Genomic DNA, 13401 nt, shown 5'->3' on the forward strand with positions numbered 1-13401 from the left:
GTAAGCTCCGGGCGTCAGGGATTTCCAGATTAGGAGACTCGACTTCAGCCTTATCCCTCTGTTCGAAGAACCACAACGGTGACCAGTCTTGCCCCATCTGGATACGACCCTGCGACCTTCGGCTGGCACCTCTGAGCAATGGTCTCAAGAGAGGAGCCTATGAAAATATCTGACTCGATTCTTCATGGACAACAAGACTAGGAGATCCATGTAGAGCTAAAGGCTGACCTGGAAGTTCTCCAGGCTGGCACTGCCATCCTGTTCCTGCCCCTGTGTAACTTGCATGGGGACTCACTGCAGAGTTCCATGGTTATGGTCCTAGATATATAAAAAGGGAAGTGGCTGCTAAAAGTCAGGGGATTCCTGGCCTAACTCAGGAATTTCTAGGAATTTCACTCATTCATTGACTCATTTATCTGATCACTCATGAAAGAGATGGTTCCTGCATGCCCGCTGGGAGAGTTTGGTTACCTGTCCTCCCAGGACTCAAAATCTACTTGGGAAAACACACACAGACAAAATTTCATATAATAAAGTGAAATGGAGGGACTTCCCTGGTGGCGCAGTGGTTAGAATCTGCCTGCCAACGCAGGGGACACGGGTTCGATCCCTGGTCGGGGAAGATCCCACATGCCACGGAGCAACTAAGCCCGTGCACCACAACTACTGAGCCTGTGCTCTAGAGCCCACAAGCCACAACTACTGAGCCCACATGCCACAACTACTGAAGCCCGTGCTCCTAGAGCCCATGCTTCACATCAAGAGAAGCCACTGCAATGAGAGCCCGTGCTCCATAATGAAGAGTAGCCCCCGCTCGCTGCAACTAGAGAAAGCCCGTGCGCAGCAATGAAGACCCAATGCAGCCAAAATTAAAAATAAATAAATAAAGTGAAATGGAGATGTGTAAGACTTGAGAAGGTCATGGAAGCTTTACACACTTGGCATTGTGATGGATCAAGAGTTAGAAGGATTCAGGAGGCAGAAGGAGTTGAAGGGCCTCCAGGCAGAAGAAGGTGGGATAGCACTTCAGATTAATGAACATCTGATTAGTATAGCTTTCAATTGTCACTGAACATCTTGGTCCTTTCATTGTTCTTCCTTCACAAACAAAACAAAATTAAAATATCATAAATTCCTGAGGACTATGGAATTCAAACAACAACTGTAAAATGCTGTGAAAATATAAAATGAAACACAAATTCTAACAACTCATAAATAATAACCAAAAAAAAAAAAGTATAATTGCTGCTTTATCCTAAATTGAGCCATTCAACTGGAGACACAAACACAAATTGTCTGAGGAAGCAGGGGATGGAGACGTAAGGACTAAGATTCTACTTTGGAGGGAGAAGGGGTAGAGTTACTATTTCAACATATAATGATTTTAGCTTTTCATATTCCCTCACTAGGGACTTCTCTCGTGGTGCAGTGGTTAAAATTCCACACTCCCAACACAGGGGGCCCAGGTTCGATCCCTGGTCAGGGAACTAGATCCCACAAGCACACCGCAACTAAGAGTTTGCATGCCACAACTAAGGAGCCCACATGCCACGACTAAGGAGCATGCCTGCTGCAACTAAGGAACACACATGCCGCAACTAAGGAGCATGCCTGCCACAACCAAGACCCGGAACAACCAAATAAATAAAATAAGTAAATAAAATAAATATTAAAAATAAATAAGTAAATAAAACTGTTCTGAATAATAAAGTTTATTAAAAAAATAAAATAAATAAGTTCCTTCACTAGCCACAGTGACAAAACACACTTTATTTCTAAAGACAGAGCCCTGTGGGCAATTAAGTAATTCAGTTCAGCCTCCTCAACTGATGATGATGTTGTTAACTGTGAATTCACATTTTTTACTCCTAAAAGAGAGGTGGAACAGAAAAAATATCCTGAACTCACCCTGGTCTTTCAGCATTGAACACAGCAAACACAATACTCTATTCTTTCATCCAATCATTCATCCAATTCATTCGTTTACCCAACATTACTGCATTGGGCCCTAGTTCATATGAACTTCCCTCTATGAGAGCACATTCATTTTCTTGGGCTGCCATAACAACTTAACACAAACTGTGTGGCCTAAAACAACAGAAATTTATCCTCTCACAGTTCTAGAGGCTAGAAGTCCAAAATCTAGATGTCACCAGAACTGGTTCCTGCTGGAGCTTCTGAAGGAGAATCTGTTCCCTGCCTCTCTTGCAGCTTCAGGTGGCTGCCACCACTCCTTGGCATTCCTTGGCTTGTAAACTCATCACTCCAATCTCTGCCTCTGTCTTCACATGGTATTCTCCTCTGCATCTGTGTCTTTCCTCCTCTTCTTATTGGACACCAATCATATTGGATTATGGCCCAACCTTATCAGGTATGACCTCAACTTAGCCTGATTACATCTGCAAAGACCCTATTTCCTAATAAAGTCATATTCGTAGGTACTGTGGGATAGAAAGTCCACACATCTTTTGGGGAGACACAATTCAACCACAACAGAGAGCGTGTACCCCACTACAGGGTCATAGCTGGCTTATCTTATTGCCTTCTCTACCAAGCAAGAGGCTGTCACTGATGTTAAGGAGATTACAGTCTAGAGAGACAGAGATATACAAATCTCTCTATCTCCCTTGCTCTTATCACAGGTGCAGTTTTAGCTCTGTGAGTTTCACTGTGTCCTTACTGCCCATCTCTGCCTTAACACCGTAAGCTCCCAGAGCACAGGCACCACGTCTATTTTCTGCTCTCCATTATATTCCCATCCCCTTGCACAGTTCCAGTAAGCATTCTGGAAATAATTGTTGAATGAACGGATGGATGGGTGAATGAATTAATTAAATACAAGCAGGAATGACAGAAGCCTATACAGGTAGTAGTGATACACACAATGGGCCCACAATGAGGAACAGAAAGAAAGAAATAATTGATTCTGATTAGTAGGACTGTGGAAGGTTTCATGAAAGAGAAGGCATTTAAACTCATTCTTGTGGGATTAGTAGAATCTCATAAATGGATAAGGAGTAAAATTTATTCTCTACTGACCAAACAGTATGAGCAAAGGCCTCGAGATATAAAGCATGGTCTTCAGGGGAACAGCTAATAGACCAGATAAGCTGAAGCAAGGGGTACCGAAAGGATGTGAAAGTACTTGGGATGAAAAGCAGATGAAAGGCAGCTCATAGAGGCCTCTGAGCATAGGCTGTTCTGAGTGCAATAAGGTGCCACTGATCTTTGTTAAAAAGGAAATGATGCAATCCTACCTGTGCTTCAAAAAGAAAAAATATATAGATATGATTCATGCTTATATTCTCTCTTTATCCTCCTGCCTAAGTGATAGTTCTCATATTACTACAAGTAGTATTTTATATTTAACTGTGAATCTACTATGTATTTATTTGCCTAAAGAACTAAGAGTTTTACATAAGTGATTACATTTTATAGTTATTAATGACTTATATCACTTATATTATTTTATTATATAAACTATACAATTATATATCTTTTATAATTAAAAGATCATATCTGAGAAGTACTTGAATAGGGTGATGTCACAGATCCTAAACCTCTTCTCTCAGGACAATAACCTGGAATTGAAAGCCCAGGTGAAGATGGATTTTTCTATCAAAGCAGTAAGAAGACCTTTCACCTGTGGCAAAGCATTCCAACTTCTGAATCAAGACTGATTTTTTTCCTTTGGTTTGCATTTGAGCTTGGCAAGCCCACAGACCAATAACATTCACATTTGAGACGGAGTGGGGCTGCCATCTGTTGTTCTCTCCACGAAGCACCAGGGACCCCACATCTTACCACTGACATCTGGAGAGCAGCCAAGCGCCATTACAGTGGGACCTGAAGGAGACACCCCAGTTACCCATGGAGATCTGTTCAGCGGCTGAAACTCTGCCAAATGAAGAGATATTTATTTATGGTCTTGCCGCCTCCAAAGGTCTTTGGTAATAATGCAGACATCCTTAGATAGAAGTATTCAACCATTCACCTATAAAGGAATTCATGATATGGAACTGTTAACCAAGAGAAACAGCTACCCACAGAGAATCTGCACCAGCCAGCGAGTTCTGCTTAAGCAAATGGGGCATCGGGTGTGTGCAGAGGGGCTCATAAGCAGGATGGAGACGGTATGAAGGAGAAAGACAACTCATTTCATCCTCAAACCCTACAAGGCAGGCACCAGAATTTCTAATTTACAGTCATCTCTCTGTTATTTAGGCTCCAAGACAGGGTCAGAACTGTGTTTATCTGTCTCATGCTGGTATTTACGTCGTAGCACTATGCTAGCACATAGTTAGATGTTCAATAAATGCGAGCTGTCAGGCAGGAGGGTGCCAACTCCATGGTACTCTGAGCACATTTCTCTGACCTTGCGCATACCCACTACCTATATTAAAATTATGCCTATGATTCTACCTCTCCCACTGGACAGTAACCTCCCAAAGAACAGTAACCTCCCAAAGAAAAGAAAAAGTGCTTGCTTATTCCTAGTATAGTGCCTGACATTTAGAAAGTGTATAATTCTTGAGCTTCAGTGGGCTTAGATAACTTCATGTAAGCTAATTAGCTAATTAACAAGAGGCTTAGGTTTGAGCTAGGTCTGTCTCCACCTAAAACCTATGTTTTTTCCTACTACATTGTTTGGCCTAAACCTGGCCACGTGAAAGGATTAAGATATCTTTGGAAACAGGTTAGCCATTGTACTCCAACCTGGTAAGACAATCCGTATAATTATCTACTATGAGTGTTTCAATTATTTAATGTCTAGTCAAAATACAAGCATAGGGCTTCCCTGGTGGCGCAGTGGTTGAGAGTCCGCCTGCCGATGCAGGGGACGCGGGTTCGTGCCCCGGTCCAGGAAGATCCCACATGCCGCGGAGCAGCTAGGCCCCGTGAGCCATGGCCACTGAGCCTGCGCGTCCGGAGCCTGTGCTCTACAACGCGAGAGGCCACAACAGTGAGAGGCCCACGTACCGCAAAAAAAAAAAAAAAAAAAAAAAAAAAATACAAGCATAGCACAATTTAAACATATGCAAAAACAGATACATCCCAAACACTGAGTCCAAGAAATCATTTTCCAAAATATAGATTTTTAGGTACTAATGTTCCTAAATTTCTGTTTAAGAAGGATAAGTTTAGGGAATTCCCTGGCAGTCCAGTGGTTAGGACTCTGTGCTTCCACTGAAGGGGGCGCAGATTCAATCCCTGGTCGGAGAACTAAGATCTTGCAAGCCACACGGCGTGGCCAAAAAAAAAAAAAAAAAAACCCACATAAGTTTAGGTGGACATAGAAAGTTTTAGAGAAATTCAAAGCGAAAAAAGTTGTTTACTTTAGTTATTTATTTATATTTTTGCCTGCGTTGGGTCTTCGTTGCTGCGTGCCGGCTTTCTCTAGTTGCGGCAAGCAGGGCTACTCTACTCTTCGTTGCAGTGTGTGGGCTTCTCATTGCGGTGGCTCCTGTTGTTGCGGAGCACGGGCTCTAGGCGTGCGGGCTTCAGTAGTTGTGTCATGCAGGCTCAGTAGTTGTGGCTTGTGCGCTCTAGAGTGCAGGCTCAGTAGCTGTGGCCCACAGGCTTACCTGTTCCACAGCATGTGGGATCTTCCCGGACCAGGGCTCAAACCCGTGTCCCCTGCATTGGCAGGCAGATTCTTAACCACTGCTCCACCAGGGAAGCCCCAAAGCAAAATATCTTTAAAGTCAATTCCTATTTTATGTATAATCTAGTTCTTATTAGGAAATATTGTAAATTTCCTCTTCTAACGCATTCTCCTAAAACTCCCAGCCATGTTCTTACTCAAACAAAGACAGATTAGAATAACTCTTCAAAGCTAATTATTTTTAAACTGCAGTTTCTCCCATGGCCTATGAACTTTATCCTTTTGCCAAAAGACCAAAATAATTTTTAACTGAAAAAAGCAACTTCTAAAATGCACTAGACTTCTTTTATAAACTCTCAAATTAAGACACCTTAGTTTAGGCACTTATGCAATATATTTCATTCTAGTGGACTCCAAAAATTAACATTGTACCTACAAATATCCCAATAATATGAGTGTAAAAGAAAATTTATACTAGACCCATAATGTTAAAAATTACATGTAAAAAACATCAGGAAATAAATTCTGTCTTGAGGAATGCTTTATACTTTTTACTTTAGAGTTTTACAGAATAGGCAACATTCTATAATTTTTAAGAAAATGTTATCTCACTATTGGGCAAGAATTCTCCCCAGTTGATCTCTAACCACAGTCTGGAAAAAATTAAGCATGAAGACATGTTAAAATGACAGTTAGGGTTGTTTTTCCCACTATTGATAAATTAACAAGTCTAATTGTTACGGTTTATAGAACACACATTTATCATCTTTTCTTGGAACTGTTGAAAAGATTTGGGAAGGTTTTAGGAAAGAGTTCCAAGGCAAGATATTCAGTGAGCTTGGTTGGTTGGCTGGTGGACTAGGTAATTGGCTGGTTGGATAAACAAATTTTAAGCATCCATCTTGGATTCCTGAACCAATAAAATGGAATTCTGAACAGTTGATTAGAGAATCAAGTTTCTCAAAACTCCTTTATAGCTTCAGTTTCTCAAGGCATTCAGTGAAATGCACTGGGACCTTCTTAAGGTACCAGAAGTTAACAAGGAAAATGCCCTAAAAAGATCATTAAGAAATCCTCCAGGGACTTCCCCGGTGGTCCAGTGGTAAAGAATCCGCCTTACAATGCAGGGGACGCGGGTTCAATCCCTGGTCAGGGAACTAAGATCCCACATGCCGCAGGGCAACTCAGCCCGCATGCCACAACTACTGAGCTTGCGCCTCAACTAGAGAGAGAAAACCCACACGCCACAACTAGAGAGAAGCCCGTGCACCACAACGATGATCCCGCATGCCGCAACTAAGACCCGACGCAACCAAAAATAAATTAAATAAATAAATAATAAACCTTTAAAAAAAAAAGAAAAGAAATTCTCCAGAAGGTCATAATCACCTTGCTGTATATATATGCCAACTACCCTAATAGATATTCTGATACTGCCTTCCAGAAGCATCAATTTGAGAAGACAAGGTGTCAAGTATCTCCTTACAAGAACAATCAGTATTCTAAACACTGAAATTTCAAACAGCTATTCTTACCAAAATTTGTAGGGATTCTGAGAAGTTTAAGAATAAAATGACTCTGAAAGCATCGGAAAGGACAGTCAATCCTGTGGCTACTCACTAAGTATTTGACACCCAGTGCCTGCAAAAGAACCTCATTCCCAGAGGAAGTTGACCTCCCTGGTATATTTGCTCTCTTACTACTGATCAAGCCAGAGAAAAGGGGGCCTTCCATGAGCCCCCTGGCTTCTTCCACATTGACCTGTTACACCTGAGCAGCTTACCTGTTCTTTAATTAGCAGGCAGAGTTAATAGAACAAAGATATTTTGATTTAAATTTGCTAGCTAAATATCCATGATGACACTCTAATATGTCTTGTCTTCTGTCTATAGAGTGACTAATAAAATTATATAAACTGCTATTAGGGACTTCACTGTAATGGTCCACAAATAAAAGGTTAAATCTACAAGATTATTAAAAAAAAAAAAAACTCAGTAAAATTATCTATGAAGGGAAACAAAGAAATTGATTTATCTATGTCACTGTCAGTTTCCTTAGGTTGAAAAGGTAATGTGGAAAGAGATGTGATTGAGTTTTATGACACTTAGAGGGAAAAAGTATTTCTGGTCTCAGTACTATCTGAAAGCATAAAGACACTAATTCTTTGTGGCTCAAAAGTAAGAGTTTCTCATCATTCAGATTTCCTTCTCAAATATATGATTCATGAAAAATGAAGCAAAAATATTTAATGCATATCTATTGGTTTTGATTCAAACAACAACTACAACAACAAACTTGCTAATGGTCTTCTAATGAAATAATATTAATCCCAAGTGGGCATACCTCATGCAGAGTAATTTTACCTGGTCCTCACATTTTTTTCTAAAGCCGTTGTCACCTTTGTAAATGACTTTCCAAAAGAGAGGGCAAACAAATGGCATTCTAAAGAGGCTGTGTCAGAGAGAAAAAACATATTTGGTTATTAATATTCCCACTCCTGCTGGCTTGCCTAAACAGGACTGGCTGTATGTCCTTATCCAACATGGAGGACCAAGGGGACCCTGTAAATCACATGTGTCTGACTTCATAGACACCTTCATTAGGAAGCAGGGTGTCAGATGCAAGACCAGATACCCAGAGGCTGTGACACCTATAAGTAGGATCATTCCAATTAAAAGTAGAAAAGAAGACAAAATAATAATAATTTTTAAAATTGTATCTTAGTGAACTAGAAGGAGAGGGGAGAACAACCATTTCTTTAACAACAGCTGTGCAGACTAATTTTTTTTTTAATCATTCATATACTTTCAAAAGCACTCATTCCCAACGGCTGCCTTCATACTGGCAAATCCAAGAAATTCAAGACATGTAAACAAGAATAGATTTGCCCTTAAATCCCAAGGTCAAAGGCAGCATCTGTTGCTTCAGAGAACAAGAAAGCCTTTCTTTTTGCTGGTTAGTTTGTTGTGTTTTTTTTTTTTAACAGAAAAAAAAAGTAAACTCAAATTTTCTAAATGTTTCCTCCTCACCTTAGGTGTTGCAAAATAGAAAAACCTGCATAAAAGAGAATAAACATCCAGTGTTTTGATATTTGAGTTGCATGGATGAAAGGCTGGCCATGCTGTGATTTTTAAAGCTGACAGAAAAATTCATTTTCATACCAAGTCCCCCTCATGCCATTTGGCTATTAAATTATTCAGGGAATTTCTCTGCTTATAAAGATTAATAACATCAACCCAAGACGTTTCTGAAAAGTACTTTCACCTCCTGTAGGAGACAGATGGACCACAGGAAAACAGCCTATCACGTTACAAGCAGACAAAAAGATTTCAGATTACCAGATTAACACACCAGGCAGGGAAAGGATGGTAGAAGTAGCAAGATAGGAAATAACTGACAAATGGAACCAAATATTCTTGAGAGCCATCATTTTGAAAATAAACATAATTTGGAGCCCGCTGTAATTCAATTTTACCTGTTTTGAGCTCCCAAACCCAGCTAATTAGCATAAATGTCAGTTCCAATTTGACCAAAGACTTTGAAAATCTAGAGGAAGCTTATTAAAACACATTGGTATCAGGGGACAAAGACACCACCTGCTTTAAAGGCCTTTTGTGTGTTAGTAAGAAATGCGTTCTGAAACTCTGAGTATACGCACTGGATCCACAGTATAGTAGATTGTGGGATTTTATTGTACTTTCATGTCATTTTAATTATCAGCATCCCTTGAGAAGACAGTCTTGCTCCTACGAAATCTAAACACTTCTATTTATCAATTCTCTCCTAGATGAAGGGACTTCCGAAAAGTTGTATTTCAAGAAGGATCAATATGAGAAGACTACAGTGTCACAGAAGCAGGCAGCATTTACTTTTTCATGAATATATATTTTAAATTAAACACCTAATTTTAATTCCACAAACAATGCAAGGATCATTTTTATTTTCAAGTAAACAATTCAGAAAAAGGTCAAGTACTGCCCCGTGACCAATCCTGCTCTCAATTCTCACAGGTTACCACTGTTATCATTTAGTAAATACCTTCCAGAACTTTTTACAAGCATATATAAAATACATCACTTTTTGCACAATGTGCTTTTAAAACAAAACTGTGATCATACTGTATTTTCCACAATTCCCTTTCACCATCCCAAATGGCTCAGGAAATATATCGAATGCAATATAAAACTTGGTCTTTCTACCACACACATATGTGGGCACAGAGGCAAGCATGCATGCGTGCATACTTGAACAAAAAGTGGTACAAAAATAAGGACAGTAGGAAAAAGCTCCTTTGTGTCTCATTTTAGCGATTAGCTATGTAGGAAAGCTATACAGCAGATAGAGTAAAAATGTCCCTTTTTCCCAACAAAGCTGCAACTTTGGTACTGTTTGTTTTTAGTGCAGGGGTCGCTGAACTCTGGCCAGCAGGCCATATCCAATCTACCACCTGTTTTTTGTAATAGCCAGTGAGTTCAAAATGATTTCACATTGTTAAATGTTTGGGGAAAATTTTTCTTAAAGAATAACATTCCATGACATGTGAAAGTTATACGAAATTCACGTTTCAGTGTCCATAGATGCAGTCTGACTGGAACGCAGCCATGCTCATTCCTCTGCCTATTGTCTACGGCTGCTCTCATGTAACAAGGGCAGTAACTGAGTAGGTTTGACAAAAACCCTATTTCCACAAAGCCTGAAATATTGACTATTTGGCTATTTACAAAAACAGCTTGCCAATCTCTCTTTTAGTATGTGAGATTTATATTTCCAATATCTTACTTATGAAAGATTTTTTTTATATAAGTCATGTGGACCCTCTTTCAGTGGGTAAAGATGACCAGAAGTTGGAAGGGAGGCAGGAGTAGAAAATGGTCTCTTAACCAGCAAATAGGTAATTCCCATGTGGACCAAGTTCCAGCTTCTCTTTCGTGACATTCTAAAACTTGATTAGTCCTAAAACACTGCGTATTACAATCTGCTATTGAAGTCAGGGTGACATGGATTACACTGCTCTAAAGTCTAATTCATTCGTCTTTCTGTTGAGCATCTGTGATCCCGCGGTCAGTGCTGGGTAATAATGATTCCAAAGTCAACAGGTGGACATCAACTCTGCCCTCAGGGATTCCCAGTCCAAGATATTCGTTACAACTGTAAGAAATTACAAAAGTATAGATTGGAGGACTAAACACGGTCTGAGGGGTAGGGTGGGATTAGAAAAGATTTGAAATAATTTCAGTATCATCATGTTGAAAACTCTTAAAAGAGTGTGTAGTTGCTGCCCACCCCCAAAATCAAGTAGCAATGAGAAAACCTGCCACGACCTCACTATCTCTGTGTTCTCACACTCTGTTCTTTATAAGCTGTGATTTAGAGCAAAGGGAGCATTTGAGCCTCTGATGAGATCTCGATCCAGTTTATGACTAATGTCAAAGTGTGAGTGCTGTGCACCATCAACAGATTGTGAGTGCAAATTTCTCTTTTTTTAGTGTATCTAATCTAATTTGGTTTTAGTGTAACCAAAACCAAGACCGCTCCATGGAAAACAGACTACTACCCATCTAGTAACCATACAATGGCATTTAAAATTAAAAGCAAAACACCACCCTGCCTAATTCCACAAGGCAATCCTAGCAGCCATTGGCAGTGACAGCTGGTCACTCCCAAGCAGAACTCCACCCAGATAGCAAAGACTCCGTGTCCAAATAAAATAAATCCACATTATGGTTTTTATACGCTTGAAATTCCCATACACACAAAGTGAAAGGGAAGGAGAGGAACAGGAAAAAGATGATTTCAGCAGTATTCTGCAATCCCTGTGTTGGGATGACTTTGGGTGAAGCTCTAGTGACTTCAAGGTTCTGTGCCTTTAAGGCTTGAATTCTTTTGAGTAACTGAACTACGGGGACATTCAAATTGGGTCAGAGTCTCTCACTCTTCCAGGCTTCCTCAGTGTCCTATGTTCCTGTTGACTTGATAGAGAACTAAGCAAGCCTAAAAAGTCTCTAGAGAGAAGCAGCAACTGAAATCTAGGACAGAAAGAACAAAATGACTTTACATGGCTGCTGCTAGGTCTCTGTTTTCACTCAGAAGGCTGACAGTCCCATTCAGCGATTTGTATCTGACACTATCTACACTGGTTCTCTCATTAGGACCTGAGCTGGTGGGGGTCAGGTGTTCTATTCATCTAATTGATGGTAATTAGATGGCCACCTTCACCTACACAAAGACTCGGTTTGAGAGTTAAGAGAGCTTCTGTGATTTACCAAAGATAAAAATCATACCAAAGAACTGGAGTTAGCTAAGCTTTCAGAAACACCAGGCTTTTTGACCCACAACTATCCAGATAGTACCTAGCTCCAAAATGGAAAGATTAACCTAATCTTCAGGGCGAGACTAGTTGGTTGAAGGGAAGAACTCAGATTGGCTGGTGCTGTTTCTAAGAGGTCAGCCTTTCTCTGCAAACAAGGCAGAGACCAGGAAGTTGAACACTAAGAGAGGAGAAAGGAGAGCTTGCCCAAAACCACAGTGGCAGTGATAAAGTAACAATGGCTTCATAAACAAAGAGTCCAAAGGCCAAATGCCTTTGCGGACTTGGGGCTATGTCTAGGGATTGGTGAGAAGCCCTGGACATCTTAGTGGCCTCCAAGTATTTCTTTGCCATGGGTTGTGGCTAATAAAAAATATTTAACAAGTAATACTTCTGGGTGGATTTAAATTTCAGATAAATTAATTCCTTAGTATAAGTATGTCCCATAACTAAGCATGCAATGTGGAATATACTTAAGACTAGAAAATAACTCGTTGTTTACCTAAAATTCAAATGTTCACACATTCTATATTCAAGTAGTCAACATTCAAATATTTCACACTTACTATTATGAGACATACTTACACTAAAATGTTATTTTTGTTTACCTGAAGTTTAAATTTAACTGAGTGTCCTGTAATTTATTTGGCAGCTTTAGTTGTGGCCCACAAAAACAGCCAAGGTCAGTGGCATTTTAAGGATCCAGGGAAGCAGACAACAGTTCTCTAACATGCCAGAAGACCACTTTGGAAGGGGCTTATTTTGAGTTTTGATTCATTCATTAGTTGATGTTTGCAGAAGGGTCAGGAGGTCAGGCATTTTTATTTTAAATCTGCTTCCACCACTTGTATGAAAAAGAAGCAAACCTTGCTGACATCAGGGACTTGTGCCAGAAAGCAATTCCCAGAGCAATTCCCAGAGCCCTGCAGGGTTGGGTCCACTCTGTTCCCAAGCTTCATCTCCTCCATCCTCCAGACATCACAATGACTGAGGTCCATAATCGCGTCCTAGGGTGCCCCTGGGACTGTTCATCTAGGATAGCATGTTATGGGGCAGGAGAGGAGGAGAGTTGGAAATGCTTCCAATAAATAGGATTACACATTTCAGGGCCCTAAAAAGTCATCATGACCAGAGTTTTGGATCGACAAAGAGAAGAGTGGCCAAAAGTAATCAGTAAAAGCAAGAGGAAAACTAAGGTTGGCCAAAAAGTTCCTTGTTTTTAAAGTAAAAAGACACATCTTTCATTATCACCAAGAACCTTATTGAACAACGCATTCACCGTTTTGTTCCACTACTTCTGTCATTTTTCAGGCAATAATTCCATCTTCCCAAAATGTTTTATCTTTTTGAGCAAAGAACTTTTCCAGGTGCCTTTTACAGTCTTCCTGGGAACTGAAATTTTTTCCATTAAGAGAATTTTGTAAAGACCAAAATAAATGGAAATCCAAAGGTGCGATGTCTGGTGAATATGGCGGATGAATCAGAACTT

General features: G+C 40.1%; 1 protein-coding gene across 7 annotated transcripts in view; it reads right to left on the reverse strand.

Annotated features, from left to right (window-relative positions):
• Positions 1 to 13401, reverse strand: part of TNIK (TRAF2 and NCK interacting kinase) — a 414289-nt gene that overhangs the window by 257997 nt on the left and 142891 nt on the right. The gene's annotated exons all lie outside the window — the stretch shown is intronic.

This window comes from Orcinus orca, chromosome 5 (assembly GCF_937001465.1).
Source record: "Orcinus orca chromosome 5, mOrcOrc1.1, whole genome shotgun sequence".
Taxonomy (NCBI): Eukaryota; Metazoa; Chordata; class Mammalia; order Artiodactyla; family Delphinidae; genus Orcinus; species Orcinus orca.